Source organism: Capra hircus, chromosome 1 (genome assembly GCF_001704415.2).
Source record: "Capra hircus breed San Clemente chromosome 1, ASM170441v1, whole genome shotgun sequence".
In the NCBI taxonomy this organism is placed as follows: Eukaryota; Metazoa; Chordata; class Mammalia; order Artiodactyla; family Bovidae; genus Capra; species Capra hircus.
This window is the reverse complement of record NC_030808.1, coordinates 79,126,636-79,135,780: the sequence shown is the minus strand read 5'-3', so window position 1 is coordinate 79,135,780 and position 9,145 is coordinate 79,126,636. Positions and strand designations below refer to the sequence as shown.

Below are 9,145 nucleotides of genomic sequence, written 5' to 3'. Positions count from 1 at the left end.
GGCAGTGGAGGAAGGTGGGCAGTGTGCTTGGCTACAGCAGAGGTGTCCAAGAGAAGGAAGAGGGGGCTTCACTATACTGGAAGAGGTGGGGCAGAGGAGCCAGCCATGTCTTAGACACAAGCATAAACAATATTTACCCAGTGCCAGTTTTTGCCAGGTCCTGTTCCTAGCTTTGAGTGTCAGTTCCCAAGGTTTAGAAAGCATCCTGGAGGCAGCAGGGACCAGAGAGGATCCTGAGTGGCACAATATGGAGAGCCTTGCTCTCCCCCACACAACCTCTGTGATCCATTCCTGGGAGATTATGTAATCAATTACTATTTATCATCAACACAATACTTTTACAGGGAATATCAGGATGTACACACACACACAGCTCCGGGAATAAGTCTCCTGGAGTTAAAAAGATGGGATATAGAAGGCCAGATGTCAAAAGTACTTTCCTGACCACTGTAACAGCAGGAATTGAGGCTCTCAGATCCTAGGACTGGTCTCCTGTGACATTTCCTCCTTCACTCTGGACCGCAACAGAGATCTCAGCCTTCTGGTCGCTCATGTGCATACAGCCGATTTCCAGGCCCAGGATCAAAGGCAGGAGAGAGCACACAGAGACTGGTAAGAGGAAAAGAGACAAGCCAGTATTTGAAACGGTGGAAAAAACACTTCTAAACCCAAAGAGCAGCTCAGTTTAAAGGGATTGAGTCCTACCTTTCAAAAATGCAATCAACATTAAAATCATTCATTTCCTTCTTCCCTCTTCCTATACAGGGAGGGACTTTACCATAAGTTAATTTGGAAGTTAAGTGAGAGCAAGCTTACTTTTGAAAGCACCCAAGAGGCAGAAATAGGGATGAATCAACCTGTAAAAGAGGCAATGCAAAGAAAGATGCTAGGAATTTAAGCTCGTCCGGTGGCTTTTAAATAAGGTCACTCTTGCTGATATGGGGGCTTGTATGGTTCTTGGCTATTTCTGAAAAGTTTTCATTTTGACTGGATGCTGGGGACTTCATTGGTCCTTTGCCCTGTGAACTGTCAGAGAGCCACGGCCAGGCTTTTATACAGAGAGGACATTGAGGACCTTCAAACTCTGTTGATAATGGTGGGTGCCCAGACACCCTTCAGAAAGAGAGCATTTCTCCTCCATCTCAATTTCCTGCTGGGCAGAAACTCTGTATATTATAGGAGTCAGGCTGATTGGAATAGCCCCAGCTTTAGCCCCAGGATGTGTGGGTTCTATGTCAAGTCTAACCCTTAACAGCCAAAAGACTATGGCAGAGTCATGTTCCCTCTCGGGTCCTCAGTTTTCTTTTATGAGAATCCAGGGAATTTAGAATGTTATATTAGTGGTCCCTGCCAGAAGTAATGAACTATGAATTGAATTTTTTCAGATGCTCAACTGGCCAGTTCAATGAATCAGATTCTCTTTTATCCTGATGTTCACGAGGAAAAAAGAATTGGTAAAACAATAACTTATACCAGATACTGTGCTGATATGCTTATCATTTCACAGACCAACAAACTGATATTCAGGATGAAATGACTCAACTAAACCACAACAGCAATTCCGATGGCCTGGTGGGGAATTAGGACAGAAGCAGCCCAGATTCTCACACCTTCTGCATTTGCACCCAGAATCTCAGAAAATCAGGTTATGATCTTAATGGTAATAATGAATGATAATATTGAATGCTAATAGATCTTAAACTATCTTATGAATTATCAAAGAAAGCTTAAATCATACCAGTGTATGATTTTAGTGTTTAGCAAAGCGTGTTGCAATTTACTGTTTGGAGACCAAGTATCAGTAAATGATATAGATGGCAACAACATGAACCAGAATTTTCCATTGCCTAGCCACCTTAGGTAAACAGGAATTTACTGTGGCATCAAAACAATGGTGGCCTCTAAGGACTATATTCTGGGAGTCTCAGGCTTGCCAACTGTCCAGCAATGGGTCAGCTGCAGACTCACTGTCCACTCCAGCTGGGCATTACTGGGATTCAATCAGTCTCCACTTCAGAAATCATGGGCGGTGTTTCCATGGAGCTCTGCCCGAAAAGAGGTGATCTAAATCTTGCATGAGAGATGTACATCAATAGGGAGCTTTGCCTAGAACACTGTGACCTAAAAAATCATATTAAGGAACTCAGAATGCAGAGTCAGTTTCAGAGACACCAGGTGACCTTGTGCAAGGCACCTTGTAGATTGCCTCGCTGACTGGACTCCCCTAATGAATGGTGACTGCCTCTGTGAGTACCTGGGTTAGTGGCAAGCCCCTGCCAGGGGCAAACATTCTGATTTTCACTGCCCTATTTTTTAAAGGCAGCCTGCTTCTTCTATTAATCATCTTGCTGTTTGTTTGTTCTGGGAAGGCAAGCACTGATTCACAAAGGGAAATATCTCTTAGTGGTTAGACTGGAACGGTATCTTTGCCGTGTGCTTTTGAAGATCCTGCTCGTTTTATTTTTCAAATCGCTTAAATAAAGATGTAAATGATACATTTCATGTGGAATTTAGGGCCAAGAAGGGTTTGGTCCCCCTTCCCAATCCATACATAACTATTCTTCCTTTACTGGATGAAAAGTACTGTATAATATTGCAAAGTTCCCTCTTTGTCTAAGCTGCTGGGAGGCTCAAAAATCACACTCTATGCTTCAGTAAAGTTATAGTAATTCTGAGTTCTCTTCCTCCTCACTGTCCACTTCTTTCCTGGCCAGGTCTTAATCTTTTATCTGTTTTCTAATGAGGTTGTTACCTCTATATCATATGAGCTATTTCAGATATTTTTTTGGAAGTGCCATGTAAATAAATCAATAATGTGAGTTAATATGTCTCATGAGTGCTTTCCAGATGAAGAATTGAGAAGACGAATGCTTGTTCTATGATGAAGTCTAAAATTTTCACTTCTAACACAGATTCATCATTAATGTTTAAAAGCTTATATGTAGTAATAACTATGAACCTTTGCACAGTGTTTACCGTTTATAAGGCAAATGCCTTCACATGTGTGCTATCTTTTTAAATTAGTGTTCTCCCTTTATAGATGAAAAAGTGAGGTTTAGAGAGATTAAGTGGATTGCCAGAAGTCATGGAGTTAGTAAACTCTGATCTTCTGACCCTCAGCCAGGTCTTTTGTTGGTCCCTGTTCCCCAGTATCATCTTGTCTCTCACTAGCTTCTCATTTAAACCAGCATTCTTCACATTATCTTCAAACACATTGTTCAGGTGTTTTTAATGCGTCGATCAGATTGAAATAAAGGGTCCTCTTAGTGGCTATTTCTCTCACTGAGATGGTCTGCAGGCAGTCTGGAAACTGCTGATTTAAGGTCTAAAGGGTTAAGCTTGGAATGACCCTTCTAGAAAATCTGAATTCCCTCCTGGTTGCCTGGGGTTCCATGCTTCAGTTTAACTGACGCATCATGTGCAATCATGTTTGAGGTGTAAAGAAAAAATGGGAAAATGTGATTTTCAACGTGCTTTTCTCTTCCTAGAAGTTATTTGAAATACCTCTGGGGCCCCCCTGTCCCTGAGTGGCCCATAGAGTACCAGATCCACAGTCAGCTGGGGCAGTCATGGAGGATGACTCATTGCTTCCGAGGGCTGCTTGGTATGGAAACATATGATTTCGTTTACACTCATAACCTCACGGTCAAGTTGGTCCACCAAGTGGGTCAGCCAGACAACCTGCTTTAATGTCTCCTTAAAAATTAGGTAGTTACTGCTTTTGAATTTTTGTTTCCTCCCACTTCAGGCCACCCACCGACTACCAACTGCAAGTTGAAGAGCTTTGGGAGTAGTTTGTCCAGAAGGGCCACTGCGCCTAGAATCTTCTGGGAGGCCGAGCACCCGAAAAGAGGTGTGTATCCAACATTTTTCTTTCTGATCTTCTCCAGGCTTGGCTGGACCCAATAGGCCTCAGATCCTGTCCATAGTCTGGGGGCTGGAAAGGCTAATCTCAAAGGATTAGAAATGAGTCAGTTTCCACACTCAGCTTCAGGCGTGTGGCTTCCTGAAGCCCAGACGAGGAAGCTCTGAATTTCAAAGAGCAATTTTTTTTTTCTTTGCATACTATATCCGGAACTGAAACCACCAATTCATTTCACTTAAGATCTCACACTATACTCAGATTATCAATAACATTCCAGAGATAAGATACCCAGGCTTCATGAACCGAGTCTTTCTGTCTTTGTCACTCTCTTTTCTCTTGGTACTAATGTTGTTGGTCTCTTCCTTTTCTTTTGTTCAGTCCTGACAACACAGAATTTCGAGGCCTTTGTGTCCTTTCACAGGTGTTATGAGGGTCTGTCCCTGCCCATAGCTTTCTGCTTTCCCTTGCAAGTCAGCTTGACTGGGAGTGAGTTAGGGTCCTAGGTTCCGTGTCTCATTCCAGGGGGGCAACTGACTTTGTGACTTTGCTGAGAGCTTCCACACAGAGGTCATCTCACTAACCTGGGAAAGCAGTTAAAAGATGGAGTGTATGGAGAGATAAAAGCAAACTTCAAGAAACAGGAAATCAATGGAAAGTGTACACAATGGCAATGCTTCCCAATGTCAACTGATACATCAACCTGTTGGGGGGAAAAAGGATCTCTACCATTTACACAGTACCTTTCAATTTATAAATCACTTTCACATCCTTTTTCTATCTTCATTCTCACCAGAACTTGTGAAATTAGCCAGACAAGCTTTATCTTCCCCAATTTAGGCAGGAGAGAGTACCCAGTGCTAATAAAAGTGATGGGCCCATGCCACAAGAGTGAAGAAAGCAGATACCTCAGATTAGAAACCAGTTCTATTCACTCCAGCTCCTGTATTCTTGGAACTCCCATTTAACCTTTTATATAATATAATATTACATCACAATCCATGACCTAATGTTACACAGTCATTTGCTGACATTTTAGAATTTTAGGTTCTTATAGGTCAGGATTAATGGCTGTTGTTCATTACTTTGGTACAAACTTCTAAGCCTCTGCTTTCTTTATTTAAAAAGTAGAAGAAGGCATTGAATCCTGTGTTGCTTTCAATGCTAACATTCTGTGGGTCCTTGTGTCAGTGACTACTGAATCCATGGAATTAACCAAAAATGTTACCCAAAGGATTTTCTATGGAGCATAAGCACCCAGGATGACTGTGGTGTTAAGTAAAAATGGTTACCATGGTCAAATAAGTTAGAAAAAAAAAAAAATGAAGGATTATTCAAAATGAAACAGGTTGCTTTGCTCTGGCCCTTCTCAGAGTCTTTACATGCAAATCTACATGGGGAGGGGGGCTATGGAATGTGCAACATTCCTCTAAGTTGGCCCTAAAACACTGATCTCATAGAATCAGTGTGCTGTGGATCCCATTGTGATAAACAGCAGGACATTCTCTGAAGATCCCATTGGTCTTTTAGAGCAGTATCACAGATTCCAAGAAAAATCTTACAACACCGCAGTACCACTACCACCTCCTGCTGCACCTGACCTCGGTACTGTATTTGCTAGGCCATGGAAGGCAACCCTCTAAGCCAGGTACCACCTAGCATAGAGCAACTCCACTTTACAATCTGGATCACATCATTTCAGCTACAGAAAACTTTGAGCTGGAAAAAAACAACAACAACCCACAATCCATCTGAAAGCAAGCACTTCCACATGTGGCCTGAATATAGGACTAGAGGCAGCATCTTTGATTGCTTTGGAAAGTTACTGCCCTTTCATTTCCCTGAGAGCAGGATCTCATCACTCGCTTTTCATGGGAGAAGAAAGGTGAGGCCGCTTAAAGATTTTCCATCCTTTCGATTGCCATTCTAACTCCTGTGGCTGTTTCAGCATCCCCCCCTCTATGGAAAAAACAGAATTCTAGACTTTCAGAGAGACTCGTAGAGGGTGGCACAGTACAGGGGGCTTTGTCTGGTCTACAGCCTCTTTTCAGCATCCCTTCCACAGCCCCCGTAGAACGGCTTCTAGGATCATGTGCTCTCTTCTCAGAGGCAATCTGGCTCTATGTTAACAGTTTTTAGATTGTCCGAAAGTTCTAAACCACACTCTGTCTCACGGGAACTTCCTCTTGTGGCTGGCGCCAAACAATTCCGATCGTGCTTCCGCAAGCATCCACTGTGTTGCTGCCAGTCTCGCAGGTGACTCAAGTTGTCTTAGATCCCTATTAGAAAAGTCCCATGAACAGCATGTACTTCTATTCTCGAGCCCAGCTTCTTGTGAAGTAACCTTCTGCCGTCTCTTCCCATCTTCCTTGCTCTAGAGGAAGTCTTTGTGGTGCCAAAGGTACCATTTACTTGTTTGACTGAGGAGCCTCCACTTCGAGTGAAGAATTCCTGCTCTGGGCTTAAGTCTGCAAATGCCATTTTCAAGTTTAGGGTAGTGTTTCTGCTTTTGACCTCAGCCACATTTGTGCTTGGTTAGAGATTGCTAGTTATATGAGAGACAGACAAATTATCTTTCGTCTAGAACGACATGAAACTCCCTCATGCTGAACTATGCGAAGGAAACTTCAGGCTAAAAGAAGGCATCAGGCAAACACATTTAAAATGACCTTGGGACTACTTCTGTTTTATTTGCAGGAAGAAAATAATCCTCATTTCTCCCTTGACTTGTATAGATGTTCTGCACTCTTTATCAACCACCTAGGTAGCACTCTAAGATTTTACATGAATATTTCACATTCGTTATCTCATTTACCCCCATAACAACCATTCAAGTCAGATATTATTGTATCATGTCATTACACTTTATGAGAGCACTGTGGTTGTGGGCTAGTGTTAATCTTTTGTTCTATTGTTAGAATCCCGGACTGCGATTCAAAAGTTCTAACCCCTCTGCGACCTTCTTCAAGTCGCTTTCTCTTTTTGGCCCTCGGTCTCTCCGTCTGCAAAATAGAAGAGATGCGGGGTAAACTAGATGAACTTCAATACCCCCCGTCCTGGTCAGCCTCTTGCAACTGCTTGTCGCCGTTCGCAGTGTGACCAGAGAGACAAAAAACACCGCTGAGTATCCAGGACAGCAGTACCGCTGCCCAGAATTTGCCACACTGATGGTAAATGAGAAATATTTTCTCATTAGCTTTACATCTAAAAGAACAACATGCCCATAGTCATTCATTACACACGGCACTGTGACAATAATTTTTTTAATGTAGAAATCCTGATTGGTTCAAGTAAAGAAATGCTTGAGAGAAAGTTCAAGTTTTGAAACTGCTAATACCTTCCTGCGATGGTGTGTGGGACGCGGTGGGGGTAGGGAAGAGTAAGCCAGACAGTTCGCCTTAGGGGTAACCTCTTTGGTTTATGTAAAATATATGACTCAAAGCAAATTCATTCTTGTAGGCTGCCATGCCTGAAGGAGGACGAAGCTGCGCTCAAAAGAGATTGAGATGTTCATACAGTTAATCAGCTACATCTTTGTGTTGTGTATCACGATGTCTAATTTCCAGAGGAAAGATCACTTTCAAACCACATAAATAATGATGCTTTTGGGAAAAAAGACAGCAAAAAGGAAAACCCATCTCTCCTCACTGTAAAGATTTCACTATGAACTCACCTATTGTTTTTATTTTACACCCACAGTCTTGATGCTTATTATCTCTGAAATCATTTCTGTTTCCAAAAATTATTTGAAACACTCCTACATCTGGGGCTTTTGATAAACAGTCCAACTTCTACAGACAGAAACAGTTGTACATTTGTGTGTGTGTGTGTGTGTGTGTGTGTGTGTGCAAACGTGCGACATGTTTGAGAGACAGAAGGATGAGTTTAGGGGAGAGGGAGAAAGTGATGGCACCCTTCTGAGCTACACAGCCTGGACACCTGTGAAGACCTGAGTAGGTTTCACTGTAACACGCAACGAAGTCTATGAGCATGAGTCTTCCCTCCATGGATCTCTCTTTTGAGACTGCAAGAAACTTTGGGGTAATTTTACTCTGATGCTAAGAATAAAAATCATGATGAATGTTTTGAGCACTTACAATGTTCCAGGAAATTTTCTAAGAGCTTTAATACACGTGAAATCACATATTACTCACAAGTCAATGAGGTTGATACTATTCTTATCACATTCTACAGAAGAAAAAAAAAAAAAAAGAATCACAGAGAAGTAGGCTCCCAATCACTGGCTTATTAACAATGAATTAAAATCTTGCCTGACAACCATCAAGACTGGCGGGGCCACTTCCTACGGGAGAAGCTTTCAGTGAGATGGAATCTCTCTCCTCTCAACTGCCTCCAGCTTTCTCATGGCATTGAAGCCACTGCCTTAAGCTACAGTAATCTGTGTGCCTGTTAAATCTTCTCTGGGAAGACTCTAGGGTCCTTATGATCAGGGTAGTATAAAAATAATCCTTGTTTTCCCACAGCCATGGCAAAAGTGCCTGGCACTGCATAGGCACTTTAGGAGATACTAGTTGAAAAAGTGAATGAAGAAACCCAAGTTTCAGATCTGAGTTTGCACAATCATGTTAGAAAAATTGATACAGACAGCTCTCCAGGACCAAAGCTGGCTAAATCTTGAGACAACTAGCTGTGACTATTAAAATAAAACATGTTATTTGTTCTTAATCCCTGTAGAGGTTTCCTCTGAGTTCATCTTCACCTCTTGAATGGTTATGGTGGGTGCCCTGTCCATCTGGCCTGAAAAGTAGGTTTTAAAAGAAATACTGTAATGAGAGCAAGAAAGCTTAAGTCATGTCAAGTTCTGAAGTTTGTTGTATACACCTCCATTGCTCATCCTGAAGTTAACTTTTTACAGGTTAAATTGATACCATTCTTATTAGGTTTCCTTATCCTTCTAGAAATAGAGCAGAATCCCATCTAGAACACAGGTTAAACCTCACCTTCAGAGCATCTCAAGACCATATAGGAAAACTGAGATGTAACGAGATGCCTCTGATAAATGTGTGATCTTATAAGGAAGGAGCTCCTTAAAACAGATAATCCCCCAAAGTCACCCACTTTAACCCTCTCATTTAGCAGATAGGGATAATGTGGCTCAGAGAGAGGAAATGAGCTGCCAAAGGTACCAAATCAATTTAATAATAATAAAAAAGAGAATACACTCAAGACAGGGAACTCTTAGACGAGACTCTTCCCTTTTATTGATACAGTTTGCTATCCTTCATGACTGGGTTACAAGTTTCAGTGATTCCTAGAATAAAA

The 9,145-nt window shown here is 42.0% G+C and overlaps 1 long non-coding RNA gene across 1 annotated transcript; it reads left to right on the top strand.

Annotated features, from left to right (window-relative positions):
• On the top strand, positions 2,168-8,496 carry LOC102169221. Its single transcript, XR_309729.3, has 4 exons — positions 2,168-2,246; positions 3,489-3,604; positions 3,749-3,853; positions 7,322-8,496. It is a non-coding gene; the product is annotated as an uncharacterized LOC102169221 (long non-coding RNA).